Raw genomic sequence first — 25,988 nt, 5'->3', positions numbered from 1 at the left:
AAACTAGCATCAGCATGTATACACAAGTAACAATAAGGAGTAGTTATTAACAGTTTCTTGTCTTCCCTTTTTACACTAGATACTCAAGTACTTTACATTGGTAGGAATGATATCCTTTGCTAGCCATTTATCCAGTGTTTCAGTTACTGAGTTACTGCCCTGTTTCTTAGTAATGTTGAAACCTACCACCAACCTCTGCAGTAAAACATACAACTACGAGGAGTGCAGATAAGGACTAGAAACAAAAAGATCTTTTCCTGTGAAAATAAAGAGGGACAGTACCATCCACTCTCTTCAAACAAACAAACAAATTGGAACAAACAAACATAGCAAAACTTTAAACTCACAGGATATGATCCAGGGACAAATCTCAATTCATAATCCTTTTCTTTCTCTAACAGTTGCCATAAAGTAAGGCTTACAGAATGACAAGCGGCCTTTTCAGGCCACACATTTAACATGACTGTCTGCATACTTTGGCACACATGATAATATTTATGCCTAAGACATAATATCATATTGGCAATAGTATTGTGTATAGTAATAATTTGCAATAACACATCATTCAATACTCATTTACATACATGTTTTTCAGCTTCATATTACATTTAACTTGAGCACCCTCCATTGCTAATTATTTCTAACTTATAGAAAACATCCTCTTCTAAATCTTCTATGGTGATGGCTTTCAAGTAACTGCATTTTAAGTTGGTATTTTTCAGTTCCCGAAAGACTTTATGGCAAGTTTTTAAAGATGATGCTGTCCTTTTCCATTGAAAAGTATATGTAAATATATACACACACAAGCCTTTTACAAAGATGACTATAAAATTCTATTACAATATTTAAAGTTAGTGAAGATTACATTAACACTGATGAGTTATGTAGCAATGAGTTTCATTAAACTATGAGTTTCATTAAACTACATTCAGAATTCAAGGTTATTACAAAGAAATCACAAGCTGACCACTGCATCTTAGCACTGAGCACTCCAAGTCACAAACTGATATCCTCTCCTCCACACCCTACACTCCCTAAGTCTTCATTTTGTAAAGATTAATAAAATGCTTAACAATGATTACGACAAAACCTAAACAAACCAGAAGAACCATACAACAACTCTGAGAGAATCATTAGTGTTGGTCTTAATGGGTAAATCTATAAGAAGATTACAGATTTTCTAAAGAAAAACAAAATAAAACAAACAAACAAAAAAAAGCACTTCTTACAGAGTCTCATGTGCCAATCTATAATTGCTGACCTCAGTGACCAAATATTTTATTATATTTGAATCCCAAAGATTTTGGAACTAGCCTATTTAAAGTCCAGTTGAGGATTCTAACTTATTTCAGGAAGTAAATGTTGATGTGTAACTGTTTCAAGTAATCCCATATGTGTAAATTTACTGAGGGCAATGCATTTGTACAAGTAACATTTTAAAGCACTGACATGCAACCCACTAATAAGTTCATGCTCAACTTGATTTACAGATATTTAATTCACTGCATCATGTACATGAATCTAAACTGAATTCTGTCAAGATGTAATTTACTAATAAAACCTCTATGCCCTCTACATTCAAACCAAAGTACATCCAATCTTCTGATTTTTGTTTCTTTTTTGTTACAAAACAGTATAAGCATGTAAGTTTAATGATCATAAAACAGATGATGTTTTCTTGTTCTTGCCTAAAATAGTTACATTTATATATCTATTTAAAAGTTTTATGATATCTTCTGAAAGGATTTCAAAAATCAGTGCATCTTAAAATGAGGTAAATCTTCCATTTTTACTATCATTCTCTAGTTCAAATTTACACCTGTATGTGTAACTAGGAGTAGGTAGGAGGAGACCTTCAATAGTTTTGATTCTGACAAACACTGTTCTCTCCCCACATTTCACATTTTGGGGTTTCATATTCAATGAATTGTAGATGCATTCAGGTAAGTTCATTAGCCTACTCTCTGAACTTATTTTTTTCATTAGATGACTTCCAACAATGGTACATATATACTGAAACTGTGAAAAATGCAAACTAATTCAACCCTCCTTAGCCAGTAATGAAATAGTGCTAAATTAAATCAAGTTATGTGGTATTGCTACAAGTTACATATATACAATTCAACATTTACTGTAGCTGAACACACATGGTAAGTTAGAATTACCAGGACATAACAAGTTATAGGGAATCTTCAAGAGTCCATCTAAAGAGCTGTTTTGTAAAACTTTATTGGCTAATTACTTATCAAGATGTGCTTAAGAACCTACTTAATACCATAACATCATAAGCCTACCCTGAACTTGAAAAAGGGTTTGACAGAAATAGGCACAAACATTTAAAGAAAGAAAACTCCTGTTCTAAAGCCTACTAATTCAATATAATTTCTTAACAGGGTACTAAATTAAATAAGTAGCTTTCATTATTCTTCCTTCAGGTTGCAAGATAAGATTACAGGTGTGATGTGAAAACTTAGAATGCCTACCTTGTGGAATTATGATGGCTTGATCATGTGATGATATTTAGAGAATTACAGACAAAACAGCCTTTAAACCAAACTGTTTTTATTGCAATTCCTCAAATATTTTAATGATATTTTCCACGGTAAAAATAAATGATCTACTTCTGTAAATAACATGACTAAACTTTACATCATACTAGAAGAACCAGAGGGAATTACTCTAGTGAGTAAATATGCAGAATCATAACTCTAAATAATATTTTATAATAGTGATCCTGGAGTGCACAGTATGTTCCCACAATTCTACATCAAAGCCACTAGTCAGCTAATTTATTGTTGGTATCACCTACAGCCTTGTTTCAGCATACGCCAGAACTATCACTGTTTTGGAGAATTAAGCAACTCAAAGCTGTTTTGCACCTAAGCATGAGGAAGATCCTTACAGTAGGAGAAGTCTAGTTAAATACACGTTTCAAACATGCCTTACACACAAAAAATAAGTACTTTGCATCACAACATCTTCACCTCCATCCCCTCACTTTGAAGTGTCATCAGGATAGAAGAGCACTTGCTCAGATACCAGAAACTGATATTCTAACATCCTCCTCAGAAGCAGTTGGTTCAAATGAACATCTGTCACATACTTCAAAATCACATCTGTCACATACTTCAAAATCACTTACTGTCTCTATGATTGTAAGAAGCAACAAGCTTTCCCCTGTTCTCATGTTGAAGGAGTAGTGCACCACAGTGCAAAGACAATTTAGAAGAAGGAAAGAGCCTAAAAGAGAGAGTATGGATGTCAAATAAATTTAAACTCTTTTAGGAGATAAAATTTTATTCAGTGTTTTCTATTGACTAACCTAGCTATTTGGACCCCTTACTAAGAACCACAGTACAATTTACATGCTCACACATCTCTGACTTGTGATTGACACTCATGGGCTAATCTGTTCAACAGCAGAACCATGGCTAAGCCCCATTTTTATTTCATTTCGACTCCTTTGTATGATGCAGAAATCAAGATTACAATTTTACTTACTAATCTGTGACAGCTGTACAAGGCCATGCTTAAAAAGACAATATATTAATTACATTCCTATACATCAGAGTTCAGAAGATTCAAAATGTTGAAGATATAACTTTAAAAAACCTCTACAGCAGAACATTCAACACAGAATTCAGCCTTCACATAAACAGATTCTCAAATGTTACATTTTCTGTGCATCAACACAAAGCCTTCTAGACTTCTACCAGGAAATCCCACACCCCCAGGCTAAAAGATCGGTCAATCAAAAGTTAATAAGTGCCTCCTGCACTCAGGAATTCTGACACAGTCTTTTATTATTATTATTATTATTATATAATCATGTAACATTCCTCTCCCACCCACAGACCCAATCTCCATTCACTGTAGAGAAGGGACCTGATCTGGAAATGAATCAGAAGCTATTCATAAGACTGTAAGGTCTTATGCATACATGGCTCTCCAACTTCAAGTCAATGTGAAAGAGAAGCATTTGGCAAGGGGGGTGGGAGATCAGCCTTCTAAAAAAAGAAAAATGCCACTCTTAGGAATCTGATTCCATTTCTATTACAAATTATAAATTTTTCTGTGTTCCTTTGTTCCTGCATTCTCCAAAACTTAACTTGGAGAATTTTTTATTAATCATGCTATAATCAAAATTAATGAAATCTGCTCTAAAATTACCTATAAGTTATGATAAAAAAAAAAAAGTCAGACTAATTTAGATGTCAGGTCCAGTTGGAATTCCAAAGTTACAAAGACAGTGACCATCTCAGTTTCTAACTTGTAAGATCATGCATTCTCCTCAAAAAAATTTTAAAAGCAAATCTGTGAAGCATTCCAGTAATCCAGTACATAGCACATAGAATTCTCACAGGCATTTATCTATGGAGCAAAGATTAACGATGTAAAGCAATTAAGATAAAAGACTATATACACTGAGCACCAAAGAGAAAATAAAAGCTAGGACTTGAAGCAAACTTGAGAGTTCATCTGGAAAGCAGAACACAGGAAGTACCATCTGAATATGGAGAGAACTTCTCTATTTTGAGGGTCACAGAGCATCAGAACAGTCTGCCCAGAGAGGCTGTAGAATCTCCTTCTCAAGAGATATTCAAAACTCAGCTGGACACTTTCTTGAGTAACCTACTCTAGAGAACCTGCCGTAGCAGGAGAGTTTGACTAGATGATCTCCGGAAGTCCCTTCCAATCCTACCATTATACGATTCATCTTCTCAAGGCAGGATTAATCTTCTCAAGAAAGGATACCATTCCTAGAAGATACCAACATACTGACGGTTTTTTGTTTTTGTTTTAAATCTCTATAAAGGAAACCACTTTCATTCCACACAGTCGCTAAATAGGCACTGAAATTACCATAGAAAAAGTGACAAGAAATTAAGACTACCTACCATAGTGCATTCACAAAAATGACAAATGCAGACTACACATATCTAAACTACAGAATTTCCTCCTATTTTCTCTTATTAGATGTATTCCATATTTCTGAGGTTTTTCTTTTCATTATATGCTCTTCTCAGTTAATAACAAAATAAATAAACAAAAATAACAGACAACTCAACAAACTTCTGTGTGTGAAGTATCACTTATCTGACTAGCCAATCTTTGTTTTGTAGTTTTGGCTTCTCAAGTCTCTCTCAATAGATACTTCTCACATATTTTCACCTCCGCAGAGATTCCCTTGACTGTATACCCAACTCCAGTCTACCGCTTTATCTTGATTTCTTGCTAAAACCATGTTAGGGGTCTATCTGTATCTTTACTAAGACATCAGTATCTATCTCACAAGCTTTTCTATTCAGTTCCAATTAGTTATCCTTTTCTTAACAACTTCCTCCATCCCAACTTCTTGAACATAAAACTCCCATTCCTTCCCTATCTGTCTAAGCTCAGTTCCAATCCACCACCCTTCTCCTCTATGTGTTCACCCTTCCAAACATCTGTAACGTCAGTTCTTCTCTCATCCACATTTGAACAAATCAACACTATGTATAAGCAGTGAGTGGACACCAGGAAACTATGTAGGCTGCCCCAAAGTAATATCTCCTAAGTATTTCCTTGAAAATTATGACAGCTACAAAGAGAAAAATTTTATAAATTAAACTCTTGGTCACAAAACACTGTTTTTCAACATAGGCACCATCATTACCTATGCATTTTCACCAGCTATCAACATGAGTCTGCATGTTGTGTTCATAAAATTCTGCACCAGTGGAGGCAACCTATTACTATGGTCACCACTGCTAAACCACGCCACCCATCAACTCACTGTGCTCTCATCCACTCTTTGGTCTCCATAAATGTTCAGTGGGCATCAGAGAATGCCAGTGGGTGTCAATTTTTCCACATGGAAGAATACAGTGACACACCTTTGCTGCATTGACATTTCTGTATCAGATGCTATTCTGTCAGACTGCCTCTCTGCTGTCATCTGTCACATGACAACAACATGTAACAGGATACTGGTGGGAAGGTTTACCCCCTTCTGCCATACCATCAATATCTGCCTCTGATATCTATGGTCAACACCATAAAATAGACGGCATTACTTCCAGCTCAGCCCTTGTAGGATCTATTGCATATCTCACTACAACAAACTATACTTATTTTTTTGCCCCTAATGCCTATAGTAAGAGAAGTAGATAATTTTGCAGATACCTGTAATTCGCCTAATTGTTCACAGATTTTCAGCTGGCAACAAGATGTACATCCCAACAGCAGAATTCACTTCATGCTCAAATGTTAATATCCTCTCTCAGAGAATGGAGATGTTCAACCAGTTTGAAGAAAAGGTCAGAAATTATTTTTGAACGCTGCTTTCTCTAACCTGACCCTTCGAAGCCAGAAAGGCATTTCAGCCTTCCAGTACTCAAAGAGATCTTATAGGTAATATATCTGTCTGAATGGAAGAAAAAATGCAAGTGGGACAGCCTCTATTGAAACTTCAGACCTGAAAACAAAATTATTGAGACAAAGTATTTCTAAACGTATCCTTTCTGAATATGTGGTCAACACAAAGGTGAGCTTGTAGCTCAGGCATAATAGAAGCTACAGTGTCACAGACACGTGTCTACATTCCCAGAGTTTGAAAAGTCAGGTTATTAAAAAAAAAAAAAAAAAAGAAAAAGAATAGAAAGAAAGAAAATAAAAAAAAAAAAAAGAAAGAAAGAAAGAAGGTTTGTACTATACAGCTAAACATGAAAGTATTAAGAAATGTCAGAATTGCAATCACACTTATATCAAAATGCACTAAGGACTGAATTGTCTTCATGAAATGATCATATACTGCTTTTGTTACCCACAGCATCTCTGCTTTATGTATGGTTTGTGACAGATGATGGTCATGAAACAAATCATAGTTACATAGTAAAAGGAGCTTTGTTCTGTAAGATGTTACACCTTTCTACTGTGAAATTTGAACAGCATACAGTTAATTAAAAAAAAAAATCTCCCCAAAACAGAGATGATCTGCTGGAAACTGCCAGTTTGTCAAAAAAATTACTGTCTGCAAAAATAGTAATAAAGAAAAAAAAAACAGAACAAAAACAAACAGCAATAACAGCAACAAAAAACCCACAAACCTTTATAAACTTATAACTACTTGTTCTACCTGTTCTATAATATACCTTGAGCCTCTGGGTCATGATTAGAGCAGATGATTAGATGATAAACAGCTGTATGGAGGAAGAAAAACTCACGAACAACTCTGATACAGATTGAACATGGGACTTTCTACATCCCAAAGGCAAAGCTCTGGCTAGGAATACACATGTGATACCACAGAACAGTCCTGCTTTCCTAACACAGTTTAGCATAAATACTAATTGGACGACTGAATGGCATTGCAGTGAAATGGTCTGACCACTAGGTTGCAAGGGTTTTCACTCAACCAGTTCACATGAACTGCAACAACTACCACTTTCAAGGGGCAGAGTCACACCCCAATTGTTCACCAAGGAAGGCTAAAGACCTTCTACATGCTTGCTGTTTCAGCATGCTATTCAAAGTAGAGTTTTGAGAATCTTAAATATGGCAAGCAAGTTGTTTAATCACTTGAAGATTTGGTGTTATGCTACAGTTGCGTCACTGATCTTTTGTTTCTTCACATTATAGAGGGAGATTCTTTTTAATTTTTCAGGACAGGAAATCTATTTTTGTCTAGTTCCTGGCACAATCGAGACAGCTAACACTGAAAAGATGTTCAAGGCCATCAGTGAAAACCCACTCTACATTTTTTATGGGTGCAGCATGGAAACAACAGGCCTGATACGTTGAAGTTTGAGACACCACAATAACAAACAAAATAAAATAAAATAAAAATTACAAACTCATTCTGTGTTGTGAAGTAACTCTAAAGATCTCAAGAATAAAACATGTCAAATTACACACTCAAGATTTATAAGCACTTTTAAAACACAATTTTGACTTAGTTTCAGTTTTCTGTCTGTAAAATGGAAATAATATTTTATGGATATCCAAATAAGTGTTCTCTAACATTGGTGACACACAGTTATGTATTTTTATGATAATTCCTACAAATGAATAGATGAAAACACTTCAACAGTCATTAAAGATGTGGATGTAATACAGCAGGTAATAAGTCAGTAGGCTGAACGCTACATGACAAAGCCAAGCAAATATAAAGTAGGTTATAACAGTTTACTGATCAGCTGTCATTTCCCATGCATTGTACGAAGCGCTGAGTTGGTAAGGAGAAAATACAATAATGTAGTTGACAATCCAATGTACAGAGAAGGGGGCTAGATTATGCTTGTTTCTTAAGTCTTATTCTGTTTCCTTATCTGAGTCTCTGACTTTACAGTCTAATGTTTTTAACACTCTTCCTGTAAAACGCATCGCAGGTCTACACACTCTCTCTGCTGAAAAGATGAAAAAGAAAAAAAAAGAAAAAAAAGAAAAAAAAAATCACCACCACAGAAGCTCTTTATATCTACCATAGCAATAATTTGAAAAGTTGGAATACCTAATTATATAAAGAACCACAATGAATCAACTAGTAGTAAGAATATAGTCTTCTAGAATCTGGTCTGACTGAAAGACTTTAACATGAAAAATGCTCTTCAGTGTTTATGTTTTTTATTTCTATAAGCCATGTAGTCACCTTCAAGAACAGCACTAACAACTACATTTAAGTTGCCTTTTAGTTCCTACATACAGCTTGGCCAAAATTCTTCCTCTCCTCCCTGTTGTTAGTGAGATTTTCCACAGTGAACAGTTGGGACAGGAAGTGAGACACAAATCATAAATTCTGCACAATCTCCTCTAACACTATTGCCTCACTCCTGGGGTGCAGCAGACATCAATATAAAGCACCTCTCTCACACGTACTTTGCAGGTCAGGAACATCTAGTAAATATGTTTATAACCCCAATGAAATAAAGACACGAATATAGATAAACTGTATTAAAAGGTTTTATAACAATGACATGACGAAAGGAATTCCTTTTTTTTCTATTAGAGAGGATCACCTTTAAACAGAATTATTACCAATAATATACAGGTACCACCAATTTCAAGCACTCCCTTATAGGTTGATACTACTGATTATTGAAAATCAGAAGCTAACCTGATTTGTATTACATCTAATGAGGGCATATGAAAAGGAAGACTGAAAATAAGTTGCATCATATTGAAATGGCCCGTCTTTTCAAATGTTGAATATTTTTAACAAAACAATCTGTGACTGTAAATAGCTATTCTAACAATGGATGATACACCTCATGCTTACCAAACACCAAACTCTAAAGTTAAAATGACTTATATTTTTCCAGTTAAGTGCATTCATCATTGCTATCAAAATGTACACAAACTGACGAACATACAATAAATTCTTTTAGAATAATAGCTAGAAAGCATAAAGTTCTGAATTTGAAAACAATTTCTTTCTTAGGTCTAGATACTCAGAAAAGAATCCTAATTTCTTTTTCCAGTTAGTAGCAACTGTCCACTAACTTGTCTAACATTTATGAAGTTAATATTAATTTAAATTTAATAGGACGACTTTTACACTTCATAATGTAATACACACAAAAAAAGTACTACATTTACTACTGAAAACACAGACAATTGCAAACTTACTATGCCAATCTCTGGCTGAAATCAACCTACAATATTATTTCATTTAATATCCTTCAGAATATGATTTGCTTATATTACAGAGAGAAATACATACGCGAACCATTTAGATTAAGGCTGCATTATGTGTAACATCATACAAACAACAAAAACATGGTTCCAGTCCAAAGACATTGCTACATGTTGTGTAGATTCTGCAAGAAGAGGAACACTATTGTCAATGGACTCCCAAATATGTAATGAGGTTGCACCCAGATTCATGTACCCTTCTTTAAAAACAGGGACCTGCAAATGGTTTTAGTTGCATAATTTTGCTTCCCTCCTTATTCTTTATTTTTCTCCTAAATCAAAATATAAGCATTTCAAATGTAGAAAATTATTTTTTTTGTCACATGCCTGTTTCTATGTCTTTATAACATATAAATGTATATTATATACATACATACATATATACACACAGACTTAAAAAAAAAAAAAAACAAAATCAGCTTTACAGGATAGCAAAAGCTTCAGGGATATTTATTTATTAGTTGGAATAATTTCAAATAAAACATTGAAGAAGTTCACAGGAAAAGAAGAAACTGAACTTGTACATAGATGACAAATTCAAAAACATACAAGGTAGCCAAAAGCACAAAGTAAAAGACAGTCAGAAGAAAAAATGTTCCTTTCTCCCCTTTCAGTTAAATAATTTTTAAAACTAATAGCTCAAGAATAATTGATTTTCTATTTATATAACATTAATAAAATAACTACATCCTTAGGCTGTTAACTGTTGTGACCAGCAAAAGACTTCTTAATGCTGTGGAAAATGAAGTATGAAAGTGAAATACATAGTTCTATATGTTGTAAATATAATCTTAAAAAAAAAAAAAGTCACCTTACATTTCTCTATTAAATACTTCTGCCTAAAATTTACAACTGCATAAACTGTGATAAAGCAGGTACTTGAGATTTAACTATCTATGGCTCAAAAGAACAAAAACAAAAGCTCATTACAAATCATAAACAGACACCATTATAATGTTCCCTCTATAACTATGCCTAGCTTTGATATCAGAGAAGAGCACGCTTTCTGATTTAAAAAAAAACAAACAACAACAAAAAAAAAACAGAACAAAACAAAACAAAAAAGCCATAAACACAACCTTGGAGAGATAAACTTGACAGGAACTACATATCTACAGTAGCTCATTTCCTGTCCATATCTCACATACTTAAAACATACCCCCTTAAATTAAAAATAAGTCAAATAAATTCACTCGTTAACTCAACAAGCACATTTCTTTGTTAAAGAAAGAATTGTTTGAAACAACAAAATAAATGTTTCAGTTAGCGTCACTTCCTAATGATCAAAACTACCCAAGAACTACAAGTACTTCTGCACAGTCCTTTCTTTCCCGTGAAACAAAGTTGCTCTCGGCCCCTCCGCATGCTACAGACCAAAAGAAAACAACAATTCAGCTACACGCAGAGATAGCGACAGTTAAGAGACAACTAGTGGCTCCCTCTGCAATTCGTGAAGTTTAAAAACCAAAAGCTGATTTTTCGAAGAGTAAATGGTTCCTCTCCAGCACGTAGGCCTGAGGCCCTGTTGCAAACAGTGTCTAACAGGACCAGGCAGCACAAAGACAGGAATGGGAGATTAGTGGGAGGGAGGGAGGCCGGGATTGGGGCTCAGCAGGATCTTCAGGCTTTTTAAAATTCAAACTGCTCCCTGACCAATACAAATCACGGACACGCTACTGACTACTACACGGATTTACAGCATTAAAAACACGCCTTCTACGTGACAGCTATATTAACTTCACCCTTCTAAACATGTATCAGAGTATTCAAAGCCATCATAGCACAGTTTTTACGACTCCGAACACAGTACTCCAGAAAGTTACCTTATTAGATACAATAACACTTACTATTACAACAGATCTGCCTAAGCAACTCAAAAAACTACTTGAGAATTTACAAAGTATTATCTGCTTGTCATCTATTAATTTTCTTACTAAATGAAAAGTGAAACTAATTATCTTAAACTTTCCACCAATTATGTAATTTCTGAAGGAGTACTTTTATTAGTTTGGAGGATGTTTGTTTTAAAATCTACCTCAATTTATAACAACACTCTCAATCATACTATATAGAAAGTGCAAAATTTATTTTACTGAAAATTAGCTACCATTTATTTATAAAGATCTGACACTTAATCAACAGTCATTTACAAAACACACTTGACCTGTTAAAGTGACACCTAATTACATATTCAAACATCATGGACACAAACAGCCAATAACAACCTCAGGTTCTCAAAGTGATACAGCCTGACAAGAAAGGAAGGCACTTACAAAACATTCTACACTTTTTCACTCAATTAAAATTATGTTTGTTTCTCAAAAACTTAAGGTAAAATCTCACCTTCACCTTGGGCCGTGACGTGTCATAAATGTACCACTTCACTCTTAAACCCCTTCCCTATTTATTTATTTATTTAAAGAAAGCACAAAATAGTATTTCTCCTGAATTTAGTACATATTTCTATAGTGCCTACTGCACGTAAGCATTGTGACTTTGTGGAATATCCAACACAATATGCTTCCCTATGTGTTTCCTAGGTCTGCAGGTGTCCATATTGTGTCAATCAGTCCACAAGGTCTAGTTATGCTATAAATACATAAATTAACACCCTAATCAATTGCTTTATTATTTGGAGATCAAGCCCTTAAAGGTTATAAATTCACGTCCATTCGAACTTTCAGAATGGAGTTTGTTAGATCAGAGCAGTGAAGACAGATATTTTTGTTTCCGAGTATTTACATTGTCTCTCTTCCCCTGTCCCTCCACTTACTCCTTCCTCAGTTCAGAGGGCTGTCTGCACCGGGACCTCGCTCCCTCGCTCTGGCGAAGTTGTAAATATGGCACAGGATCGGCGCACATTTGCGGCTAATGGTATTGTTTCCTCCTCCTCCTCCTCTCTGGGCTGAGGCCTGTCACCGAGAAGCCGCTTCGCCTCTCTAATCCCCGAGCTGGAGTAAAGGCGCTGGCCGGCGGGCCTGCGCTCTCCACCAGGCCTAGGCCTCCCAGCAGCCTGGGAAGAGCCGATCTCCTCCGCCAAACCCGAGCGAGCAAGAAGGAGGGGATGCGAAACAAACACCTCCTGTGCCACCTACTCCCCCGGACCCCGGATAAGAGCTAATCCCCTCTGCTCTCGGCAGCGCCGGGCCGCCCCGGCTCGGAGGCCCGGCCCGGCTGATGGAGAGGGCAGGGAGGGGAAGGGGAGACAAGGAGGGGGGATTACCTGAGCAAATCGGCGTCTGAATCCAACGAGAATCCGAGAGGGGGAGAGAAATCCGCCCCCCTCCCTCCTCAGAGGAGCCGCCGCCGCCGCTGGGCCGCCGCCGCCGCCGCGGAGCAGGAGGAGGAGGGGAGATAATATAACAACAATAATCCGGGCCGGGAGGGGGGCTGGCTCCTCTTCCGTCTCCTCCTCAGTGCAGCGAACATGTAGAGCCGGGGGGTGAGCGGCACGGACGAATCCCTTCCCCCTGAGCCTGCTTCACAACATCGACACGGGCCGCGCCGGGCCGAACCGGTTCCGAGACGCGGCCCGAACCGCGGGGGGAGCGGGGGGGAAGGGGGGAAGTCGGGGGCGGGGGGGGCGGAGGGGGGGCAGAGCCGCCGAGGGGCCGCCGCTCCCTCTGTGTGAGCGAGAGCGGGAGGGCGGAGGAGGGGGCGGCCCGGGCACGGTGAGCCGGTACCGAGCAGAGGGGCGGGGGGAGGAGGAGGAAGAGAAGGAGGGGGGGAAGGATCCTGTGCGCGTCGCTCTCGCTCCCTCTCAGAACAAAATGCCGACCGGAAGTGCAGCTGCAGGAATGACTCCCTCCACCGGCGCCAAACACCAACAGCCTCCCCCTTCCCTTCACTGCCGCCTCCTCGCCCGCTCGCTCAGCCGGCGCCGCTTCCGCCGCCGCTCCGCGCCGCTCCCTGCCAGCGTCGCCGAACAGCGCCTGGCGGCGGGCGCGGCCCTCTGCGTGCGCGGCTCTCCCCTTTCCCAGCCCTCCGCCCGCCGCAGGGGCTCCTCGTTTTCTTTTTCTTTCCCTGCCGGTGTGCGGTACGAGCCCGGACTTTGCGCTCAGGCCCACGCTGAGAGGAAGGCACCCAGCGATTTGTGAAGAAGTGGCGGTTGAAAAAAAAAAATTAATAATAATTGTTATATACATGTTTTGGGTTTCTTTTTCGTTTTCCTTACGGATGGTGGGGAGGACTGCAAGGACACCTCGCAGGAGGCAGACGTAAAAAGGAGTCGTGTGAGGAGCCCGCGAGGCGGCAGCCCAATCCGCCCCAGGGTGGGACGCGGCAGACCTGGGACGCTGATGGAGTTACTGTTACCGTGACTGCCCGCCTCGGCGTTCGCGAAGAGACTGTGTCGCAGGAACTGAAACACCGAATGCTGAAAGCGTTGCCGGGGCCAGGGATTTCCAGACGGACTTCACGAAACGGAGTGGCTTTGTAAACAACAATTTTAGACGAGCGTGGGGACAACTACAGATGTTAAAGTGAAGGGTCTTTCGCTGGAAGCTGTTGCTCCCCACCCTCCTCCGGGTTTACTGGAGATATTTTAACTGTGGGTTGCGAAGGACCGGCTTGGAGTGTATCCTCCTCTGAGAGATTTTCTGTTTTTCTCTATACAGGTAACACTGAGTAAACATGCACTGAATAATAGAAGCACTTATATCTAATGAATCCACCGTATTTTTTTCATACTCACTTCTTTTATGAACTTCTCAGTACTTGGAAAAAATCCTTCTATATTCTTGCTCATTTATGGAATGCAGGATTCAGCCATACACTTGGACACAGCAAGACGTAAAGGTCCTGTGACATATAAACACACCCTTTCAATTCTGGATGGATATTATTTGCATAAAGATACAATATCTTACACCAAGCTACTTGAATCTCTCCAAGACTTAACAATCTCCTGAGCAATGCTCTATCTTTAAGGCAGATTTCAAGCCTGGCTCTCAAGCTTCACTGTTAAATTCATTATACTGGATTAATCAAAGTTTGTTTTACAAGTGTATCTGTTTGAAAGTACACAAATGAAGATGACACTGGAGAACACCGTAATTCAGTACTTCTATCTAATGGGCTTAAAGGAAACAAAGTAAACCAGATTCTGAAAGAAATGTATTCCGTGCCTTTGTTTTATGTCAGTATAAAAGGTCCCAACCCTGCAACTGTTTATGCATTTATAATTTCAAATTATCCATTTCAAATAACTAGTGTAGCAGATGAAGCACCTTCATAAATCTTCATGCTTTATTTAATACTGCAAGATAAGGGGAGAATTATCTTTTTTTTTTTTTTCTGTGATAAACTGAATTTTAAAATTACCTATTTCAAGGCAGCATATGTGTATTATGTCAATTTACCTGTGAATTCAAAAGAAAATTTGATTCTAAAAGGACAAAGCTGCAGGAATGTTATTTCAATCTAGTTCCAGCTCACTTAAATAGTTCATGTTGTTAGGCTGTTTATATGATTTTATTAATTCATAAAATGATTTTTTCTTAATTGATTTACCATATAAATAAAATGTAAATACTCCTTATTTTCAAATGCCAGGTGTCTTCCACATCAAATATGGTTTAGGCAGTAGAAACGTCATGTAAGACACACCTACTTGACTATTCTGCTTCTGCCAGAATTTTCCAGTGAGAACATCACTGGCAATACTTTAGGCTTTTATAATCCTTTTTAACTAAAGGAATTTTTGAAAGTACCTGTTTTGTTTAAGTACCATTATGTTACTACCTGCACAAGAAAACAACTAATAAATTAGTTATTGTAGCACATGTTATTGTAGCACATGTCAGTAATTTTTTTTTCCTTAAGGAATGAAACTGTTAAATATGTCCTATTCTATTAGATATTACTGTAGTCCGCTTTTTAAAATGATTCCTCAGCTGCATTCTGACAAGGATTCCTGTGTCCCTTTTGTCTTCAGAGGTCTACTCACAACAAATTATTGTTTAATGAAAGCTCACTAGTTCCTAAAAATATTTTAGTACGTATGAATTATATCTCTTTTTATGTGAATTGGACACAAAATGGGGTAAAAACAAGTACTTCCAAATATTATCAGAAAGCATAGCAAAAGATACTTCAAACCTTATTTCTGCTCCAGGCCTTAGTCATGGGGTGGAGGTAGTCCTAATCTGTATGGGAGGAGCTATGCAGTCACACAACCATGACTGTGGCACATTAAGGAATGTACACTGCACAAAACAAAGCTGGTGGCAGTGTAGAGCAGGGCAAGGCTCTTCAAATTCCTGTGAGAAGTCCACACCTATATAGTTGTGAAAATGGACTGCAAATTTCAGGGTAAAGCTACCACCTAATCTGCTCCCTTTGAAGTCAAGAGAGCATGTGTTTTATTTTTTTCTCTAAACAAACGATTGGGCTCCCATAAATATGAAGTATTTGCACAGCAGTTATTCTGAGACCCATCTCTTGTTCTTTAAAGAGAACATATAATTCAGTAATTTTAATGTAACTTTAAAAGGCAGGAATTCTCAAACACTTTCCACCAAAATACGTACCATTCTTGCTGCTTTTTACAGCTTTCTGCTTGCAAGGCCATTACCATTACGTGCATATACACTGCTTAAAACAAGGGAAAGGACTCTTCCCTCTTCATTTGATGTTAATGTTCCTGACAGCTACGTGATTCTATTCAGCTTCATAAACTATAGACAGTATGTAATACTGTAGTAAAAACACACCTAGAACCAGTGTTTTCTTAACAATTGCTTGTTGACTTTTTTTTTTTTTCACTAGAATGAATGAAAAGTGCATTCTACTTCTCCACATTTTGCTTTCTTTAAAGGCTAGTTAACATGCAGTTGCATATCATTTTAAGTAACTAATGGAATGCACAGATATTATTATGTTTACTTGTTAGTTATTTACAGATAGTATGTATTTCTGTGCAGATTTTTTTAAATTAAAATGTTTATTGTTGTTCTTGTTTTGTTGTTGTTTTTTAATAAATGGCTTTGAACAACCTGATCTAGTGGAAGGTGTCCCTGCTTATGGCAGGGAGGTTGGAACGAGGCGGTTCTTTCAACCTAAGCCATTCCATGCCTCCGTGACTGTAAATTTCTCAGGTAGTTGAAAGAAGCTTTCCCTCAAAATGGTGTTAACTCATTATATGAATTATGTGAATATTTTTGCTGTCATCAAAATACTCAAAGTCACTCAAGTACTCAAATTGCTGGAAAAATGCTATTAAGGCTGGACTACAACACTGAGTAGGATTAATGTAATTATGAATGCAGCATGTGAAGTAACACAAAGTTACATTCTTTGCATTAACTTTAGTTCACAGGAGCAAATAATATTAGCACTTAATTAATTCTCTGGGGAATATTCATCTTCAGAAGTAAGCAGTCTGAATGTCAGTTAATGACTTCAGTGATACAGGTAAAATAAAAATCCAAGCAAGCATGTAGACTGAGGTGTAAAATCTTTGCACAAGTAGTTGCTGCAAGTTTACTAAATGGTCAGTGCTTTTTTTTTTTCTTTCTTTTTTTTTTTTTTTCCCCTCCCTTTTTGCAAAGCCAGACAGAGGTAGCCATTTCTTCCCCTCACTCCAATTATCTAGCATAAATTGTTAACAAGAGTGTCATGACATGAAATACTACTACTACTTTTTTTTTCTAAGTTAGAAAATTGTACAGTTTGTACTATATTAATGTGCTTCTGATTGTATAGGGATCGGATATGAATCTCATTGTATATGTTTTGAAACATACTTGCAAAAAAACAGTTCTCTTTGAAGGAAAAGTGATAGAAGATGTAACCCTAATATTTTCATTTGAACGTTATGGTCAGTTTCTGATTGTCCAAAGCACTTGAGATTCTGAATAATTTAGCTATTATTAAATACAGATAGTGGATAACATGTAATTTAGAATATAAAATGTAAGAATAAAAGATGCAATAAAATAGAAATGGAGATCAGTGATGGATAACTTTGCTGAATAAGTAGTCTATCCCAGAATTGTTGCATAAGGGTTATAAGAACAAACAAAAGCTGTTTTTTTAAAGATGGTTAGTTACTGTATGTTTTCATTGTAAGAAATCTGAAACCTGGAGAAAGAGGTTCCTTTAGCACTTTCCTCTGGATACACATCACCATACATAAACTTCAGAAAGGAAGAAGGTACCACTTCTACTATAACTTCCTGAACTTCCTAGAACTTCTTTAAAATTCTTTTCAGATTCAGTGAAGGCCAATATAGAATACTTTTAGAGAAAAGTATAAAAACATTCAAGCAAGCTTTTTTTTAATTTAATTTAATTTTTATTTTTTTTCATTTTTAAAAAGATTTAAAGGTGAGCCTATATAGCTTCATGGCCAGCAAGTGAATGTGGACATTCATCTTCTTGCAAAGGAAAGAAGTTAAAAATCGGACTAAACGACTGTTGTGTTCAGCACAACCTGAAAGCCACATTTGCATGTATTAAAGAAATGTGAGAACATCATATCATGCTTAAAATGCCTTACCACTCCCTTTTTAATGAACTTGCTAGTAAAAAGATTTAAAAGAGATTATTATCTTAATCACATATTTTAAAAAAGCTCTTGGGCTTAGGCCTCTAAGAATGCTCCTTCAAAACAATGGAGAAATTTCCATTCCTCAGATAGTGAAGCTCTAACAATCTCAGCCAACATATTCAATGGATACACATAAACTAATAGGTTAAACATGCCTGGGACTGTTGTCTGGTATTAAGGCTACTAACTGCATAATGTCTCATGCCTACATTATTAAATTCCTAATGATTCAAAATAATAGAGTCACATGCATCTACTGCCCATTGGTGATGGTTCCTGACTCACACAAACTTCCAAACTGTGCCCAGGAATTGTCTGGGAGAGTGCAAGCTAGTATGCTTTTAGCCTGTGCCAAAGTCTGTTCAAACACTAACATACAATTTTTAGACAAATTATTTCCAGAGCTTCTGAACATTTTGTGGTGGTTTCATTTCTGTTTTAGAGACAGAGCTAATGCAGTCTCCTTGGAGTGATGAGCTACAATACAGGCAAGTAACAGTGGTCCCCCACCATTAGATAAATCACCTTAATATTTCCAACTTTTTCTTAATTGAAACAATCATCCAATATTTTATCAGCAAAACCTCATAAAGCAAAGTTGATTGGAACTTGGCAATCGTGTTAGATACTATTTCATGCGAAGGTGTCTTAAAGTCCTGTATGGTGGCTAAAAAAGCCTTCTAAGTTGAAGCACACCCCTTTCTCAGATATCTTGCAGCTTTTATGAAGGGATATCACAGAATGGAAGCAGAAAGCACACACTGTGCAATAAAATAAAGGAATTTTTGCATCCCTTGAAATTGGGGATGTTAACATCAATTTGAAATGAAAAATAACTTATAAAATGTAATTGTTGTTTTTAAGATAGACACAGAAAAAGAATACAGATAAATAAAGCATCACTGGGTATTTTCTGAATGCTATCTATTCCTCTTAGAAATTTCTTCTTCAGGTAGGAAAATGAAAGAAAAAAAAGAAAGAAAAAAAGATGACTCAATTTTGTAACTGGACATACTAGCAACTTGATTCCCACTGTAGCCACAAGGACAAACACTGGTTCATCTGCCCTGTCACCACTTCGGAACACATGTGGGAGCTCCATTAGTGGCCCAGAAAGCAGTATTAGTTTGTCACAGATTTAATTTCTTACAGACTTCCAACATTGTACATTCTAAAGCAGAAAGCCTTTGTTTAATGTTTGTTTGTTCTAATTTTTGATAGATGGTCCAGAAAGCTGAATTAATGACTTGGAAAAGCTGCCCTGACTTTTACAATGCAATTACCTACAGATAAATGCCTCTGCCTAGGTGATAATGCAACTCAGCTGCAGAAAAAAAAAAAAAAAAAAAAAAAAAAAAAAAAAAAAAAAAAAGACTGTTTTTAGAAACAGTTAACATGACATTTTCAAATACACATAGCTTAAAAATCTAGTTATAATAATCTAGTTATGAAAAAATACAATTTTTTTTTTTGCATAAGGATGTACTTAAATTCCAATTTTCAATGTTAATAATTTTGCTTTTGCCCTCCCACTGCTTTAAAATATCTACAAGACTTCCTTTAAGTTTCCTAAATATCAGTCATATCCATGTAGGTAAGAACAGCATAGAAAATCTTGGCATAAGAGGTACATGTTATGTGAAATAAGAAGATGAGCATGTGTGGTTATCTTAAAGGTTATAGATAAGTGGAAATTGTTTACAAATCTTAACTACAATGAAAGAGCATCAGTATGTCAGCATTGTTAATTATGTTAATCTATAGTTTTAAGTTACTACTGAACATTTTGAAAACTTGTCTACTTCCTCTGCTGAATTCCTCATAAAGATTGCAGTCCTGTGTAAGTAGTGTACTCATACAAAAAAGACAATCTGGCCATTCTAAGGGGCTGTAAAATATATCCTTTTGCTTAGATATTTCCATATTGGTTTTAATCCGTTAAGATAGCTTGTTATTCATAATACTATTGTTAGATAAAACATTACACCTAATGGTCACAGATAGTGCTTTTTAAAATCATTACAAGAAGCAGTTAAACTTTCAGAAACAAGAACAGCCTCCACCAAAACATGGGTACATGTCACCATACAGAATAAAGGCACGTATACGTGGCATGTCTTACTGAATATTAATTTGAGGATATGTGTATGTGAGAAAAAAAGATGTATAACAGGTTCAGACACAGAACCTTACACACCATAATCAAACACCAGGAGTGTAGCTCTGAGTAAATGGAGAGAGATTCAAGATGACTGTCAACCAAAAAGGACTTGAGATTCTGAGAGAAATTCTCCATTGGTTCTAGAGGACAGGAGCATAGGTACAATCTGTGTAAACAATATGCAGCAAAATATCTGTTGCCATCATATATTTCATCTGACAGTCAACTAATCAAAGACTGTACCAACAGATTTCCAGCTTTAATCACAGCTGACTTCTAAATAGATCCATAAATTATAGTAGCCTGTCAGCATTCAAAATAAGATTTTCCCAACGAGAAAATATATGCACATGCCCCATAAAAAAACTTGCTATACTTTCATCCACTAAATATTTTCCTGAAGTTAATAATTACTTTCTGTGGTTCAGTAACTGTTTCCCTTCATCTCCAGAGTGAAGTCAAACCTTTGCTTTACTTCAGGACACTCCAGTGACCATTCTCTTCTGGTCAAAGTGCTGGTTTCTCCTGTATTTTCTTACACAATGCTAATCTTTTCTCTGCTATCAGACTTATTTTCCCAAACATATTGGAGTGTTTCCTCCCTCTAGCTCCCAAGGACAGAGGTAACATATAAAAGCCTTTATTTGCCTTCTTTCTCTATTTCAACTTTTCTCATTGGCAAAAATAATCCAAAATCTAGATTGCTCCTTATTTCTCTTAGAGAATCCATTGGATTAAGACAGATTTTTTTTCTGTAAGCAATCGTCTTACTGCTTTTACTTGTTCTGCTAGTTATGTTTGTGGGCTAGTTAAATGCCCATACAGACAAAAGAATAGGGTACTCTTTGAGTTCATTTCTGTGGGTATACCACTTTGATTCCATTTTGCCTTGCAGAATTTATACAGAAAATATGTTAAAATAATGTTTGGATTAAAATTTCAGTTAAATAAGGGATAATCTGTTTGTAAAGAGATTAAATGTAAAACTTATATTAGAAAAATAGTATTTAAAGTATATCATAGCATAAAAAGTACTTACATGAAAACACTGTATCAGAAGAATTGTTATAAATGTGTATTTGAAAATACGGTCTTTCTATTTACAATTTTTTTCACACCTTTAAGTTTCAGAATCCTCACTTAAATTACTCAGTGTAAATGTTTCACTTCTTTTTTTATTTAAAATGTAAATGTTGTGCTATGTTTACAGTTTTCTGTGATGAACTTAACATGTTACTTATATTAAGGAAACTTCAGTGTTTCTACGGAATCTTCAGAAGTACTCGAGTTGATTGTACAGACTAGAGGCACATTAAATAGAGACGTACTGGCTAATTTTGGTCACTTTATTTCCTAAATCTTCTCATTTATACCATTTAGAACTTGAAAAGATAAAAAACCCTATTCCTATATTGTTGATAATTAAGCCAAAAACATAACATGAGCTAAGGGAGATGTGCCATATAAGCATTTTGTGGTCTATCCCTAAGGCTTTTGTTTTATTATTGGAAGTAATGATGAAGTTCTAGAATGTGAATTTAGTATAAAACTGCAAAATTCATCAAACATTCAAGACCTAACAATCCAATTATCCTTAGCATTTACTTATATCTTTTTTTGTATATGCATGTGTGTTTCTCAGTTCTTATTTAATAATCTTCCCTCCCAAAACTAATAACAAATGTGTACATTTAAATTAAGGTTTTTCTTACCAGGCCTCTACCAGTTTTGCCCTCTTCTAAAAGCAGTTCAGAGATGTCTACGTGAAACTTCTGTATGGATGGGGCTCTTCACGTGTAATAGATATAATTTGTCCAGTTCCCCAAAATTTCACTGAAAATGCTATATACTGATGCCAAAATGCCTGAAATAGAAAATTTCACATGTAATTTAAGGGAAGTTATAGAGCAGTAATACTCTGGTAATAGAAATAAAATTACATGCCTAGGTAGCTATAGAATAATAGCTGGTTCCTGGCTTTAGGAATGTTTTCTTCTCATTGGCAAAGATTTAAAGGCTGGATTCTTGCAATTCAGTATGTGCCAAGGAAAAGGTTACTGTACAATTAATCTAATACATTTTCTTCAGTATATACACTTCTCTTTGATTACAAAAATATACTGCAGCCATTTTCTTAATTAAATTAAATTATTTGTTGTGTGTCAATTAAGAGCTCAGGAAAGGTTCTGGATTACCAGTGTAGTAGACTGAAATCCACTTATCCATAAAAGCAAACAGAGCAAGAACAATGATTAATGTAGACTTCCCCGTGCTACTCTGCTGTTATGCCCCAAAGGGACCGCCGTTACAGTTATAATGCACTCCAATCTCTTGTATGTGGACTCCATGCACCTAGCATGTTACGATGGTATTACTGCTTACACTACTCAGCTGGCACATAAAACTGGATAGACAAGACGTACTCATTAACCATGTAACTATGCAGAGAAAATAAAATCAAGCTAAAAAAAGAAAAGTCAGGGGAAAGGAGGAGGTGCTTCTCAAAGAGTAGATCCCTCCCATTCACCTCATTCTAGGCTCCTAGTTTGTTTATTGTGTGGTTTTGATTTGCTTTTAAGTTTCGGAGATTCTCAGAGGAAGTGGGCTTGGCATTTTACAGTTGCCTGGGAAGCAGCGCATATCCCCATGGTCCTACAGAATAGCTTTCTGTATGACGGAAAGCTCTCACGTTTACCGCTAATAGCTGCTCTTACAGCAGCTACTCCACGACCATTTTAAGTGCCCTCCCCTTCTTTCCATTTATGCGCAGATCAAAGGACACGGTTCCTTACTTCCTTGAGAAATTCTTGTTATGGGCCTCCGAATCAAAAGCTCCACGGTAAAACTACTTAGAAGCGAAAAGCATTTCACGTACAGGCTGGCGTTTTAAACAGAGCCCAGAACACACCACCAGCCTTTCTAACCCACTCCGCGGCTGCCAGCCCGCGTGCGGAGAAGCCTGGCGCAGAGCACGGCCGGGGCGCTGCTCCCGGCGGCTGGCAATGCGCGGCGGCTCCCGCCGCTCGTAGCGGCAGCCGGTCCGGTGTCTCCCATTCAGATTCAGGACTCCACAAAGCCCAGCCTGTTTGTTACACTGCTGTCGCTGAACAGCTTGCGGCTCAGTACACCACGTTATCGTATTTTCACCACAGAAAGCCGCGGGGCTGCTGGCGGGGAGGTACCCCGAGCTGCCCCGCGGTGGCCGCTGCCGCCCTTTTGTCACTACAAAGCCGCGCGACCACCACGCACTCCTGTCCTCCCTTTCTCCTCTCCTCCCGGTGCCACTCAGGTAACCGCGCCAGTTACGAGAAGCAGGTAAGGAGGGAAGCTCTGTCGATGCTGGAAGAAGACATCAAAGCCGATCTAAAAGCTCCTAAAACGCCCTGCCAGCCCCAAACACGCTACCGAGTGCCGCCGCGCCTCCTCCCTCACACCGGGCTGCGACACCGACCGGCGGCGGAGTGGGACGTGCCCACGCTCCGGAGAGCAGAGAGGAGCCCTTAGAATTTTACCTCAGTGTCACCGGTTTTAACTCACAGATCTCCTCCTCGTGATTTATAGTGCCAGTTTTTCCCTCTCCTTTAGAAATTTTAAAGTGAATTTTACAGTGAATAACAAAGAATGTGGAAACAGGCTCTCCCCTCCCCGGGTAATGGAACATCCCGATGGGTTCCTCCGCGTATACGCTGCACCTTAACTCCTTCTTTCCCAAATCAACCTCCTTGTATGAAGGTTTAATTCTTTCAAAGAAATAGTCCGAGTCTTGCCTCTGTCATACTTCAGCGCCTCAGAGAGGTTGTAAGAGCCCTCTCCCGTGGACTGTGTGCAATGCGGAAGATGACTGCACGCTCTTCAAATGGACTTGAATGCCACTAGATAAAGACACGCGCTGCGTTTTCTTCTCACAAGCTTTTGCAGAAATAAGCAGCGATGTTTATATACTGGGTGGTTAGCTTTTTAAAAATTTTTTTCACATGTTGTGGGGTAAATTTCCATAGATCCCCCTCGCCAGAGGACACATGGAAGTCTCCTCTCAGGTGGGCTCACTCACCTTCTAGAAACAACATTTTGCCTCTTGAGCCGTAGCTGGAGACATGGAAATGTCCCAGCCTGGGACCTGCGCTGCAGTTCTCAATTTAAACAGCTGAATGTCCATGGTAAGGTGGTGCAGATTTTTACATATATAGTCTTTTGCAATGACCGCTTCTGAGGAATTACAAAAAATTATACTAAACACACTTACATTTTAAAATAATGCATTGTGAGAGGTCACTTAGATCAGATTTCTGTTTCTTCAGCTATTTCTCCATTTCTCTATTCCTGCTTCCCCTCAACTTCAAGTGTCAATTCCCCCCATTCCTCAAAAAGCTTCAGCTATACCAAATAGAGCATCTGAAAAACCTATTGACTCATTTCCTGCCCTCAGCCTCTTCAGTCTCTTGGCTGTATGGAACACTAGAAGCCCCATCTCCACTCCTCAGTCTCTCCTCCAGGGGCTTGAGCATCATCTCTCTCTTGTATTTTCCCTGATTTTAATGGTTGCAATTCAGTGTTTCACTCTTGCTATTTTCCTTCTCTGACACCTTTTTTTTTCTGCATCAGAGTTTCTTCTGTAGAACACTCTATTTTCCATTTCATTACCTAATTCCTACGTGATACTATTCTCAACCATACTGTTTTTTATGAAAACAAACAAACAAACAAACAAAAAAATGGGTACATAGCTTGAAGCAAGTGAAGAAGAAAATTTTACATTTACTCCAAGTTATTAAGATTATTAGGTACGTGTTGGCAGAGGTGAACATGCAAAAAAAAAGATTCTGGTAAAGGAACTTCCGCAAGTCCATGCCTCCTGCACTCCTGTGGGAGACCTTTTTCCAAAAGTTTCCAGAGCTATATCAGTGGAACTACATATTGCAGCTCCCAGAGTGCGTAAGGCTGAGCAAGGTTAGTTACTTGTACTGCTGTCTGACATTTCATGAATACTAGTATCATATTTCCTATAAGAAACTAAGCATTAGAATATTTAAATTTACTACAGCTTTATAACTTCTTGTCTGAAAAGGGCTTTTACACATTTGGTTTATATTTTAATATTTGGCCTAGTATTCTAATCTAGAAAGCACACATGGTGCACAACAGCAAACACAGCCTTTAATAGTAAAAAAAGAAGTAAGCGATTTTGCTGAATAACTACAATAAATTGCAAGACTTTGATTAATGCAATGCATATGAGAAATGTCTGCTTTTGCTTAGAAAACTTGTGCAAGTTTCTTTAAAAAGTGCAATCAAGGGGGTTGTATTCCCTTGATTTCACTGTTTATGTCTCTTCAGTCAAATGTAGACCTTTTCCTTTCCATATAAAGAAGTCTTAGGAGCACTGGGAACTCCTGAGGTTATAAAGTTATGGCCAATTTTGTTGCACTCCCAGTCTCCTCCCCAGTGAGACTCCAGAGAGGACTTCTTCTCTCTCCTATTACAGCCTCACAGATGTTGTGATGTTTTATTTGATTTTTAGGAAAAATCCATAGCCTGTTTTTCTTCTTTCTTTTTCTGGATTCAGTCTGAAAAGAACAGACATAACTTCCCTGTAGCAGGCAACTT

General features: G+C 37.4%; 1 protein-coding gene across 4 annotated transcripts in view; it reads right to left on the bottom strand.

The window, feature by feature from the left end:
• Nucleotides 1-23,854, bottom strand: part of NIPBL (NIPBL cohesin loading factor) — a 161,407-nt gene extending 137,553 nt beyond the window's left edge. The window contains exons 1-3 of one of the 4 annotated variants that reach the window (XM_085214265.1): nt 23,790-23,854; nt 22,097-22,248; nt 14,366-14,472 (exon numbers count right to left, since the gene is read on the bottom strand). The gene's annotated coding sequence lies outside the window, so the exon portion shown is untranslated. Of the gene's footprint in view, nt 1-12,895; nt 13,229-14,365; nt 14,473-22,096; nt 22,249-23,789 lie in introns of those variants that run through there. The other 3 variants (XM_085214267.1, XM_085214264.1, XM_085214266.1) reach the window with 3 other exon arrangements.
• Nucleotides 23,855-25,988: the final 2,134 nt, after the last annotated feature.

Source organism: Meleagris gallopavo, chromosome Z (assembly GCF_905368555.1).
Source record: "Meleagris gallopavo chromosome Z, MGAL_WU_HG_1.1, whole genome shotgun sequence".
Taxonomy (NCBI): domain Eukaryota; kingdom Metazoa; phylum Chordata; class Aves; order Galliformes; family Phasianidae; genus Meleagris; species Meleagris gallopavo.
This window is presented reverse-complemented; position numbering and strand designations above follow the sequence as displayed.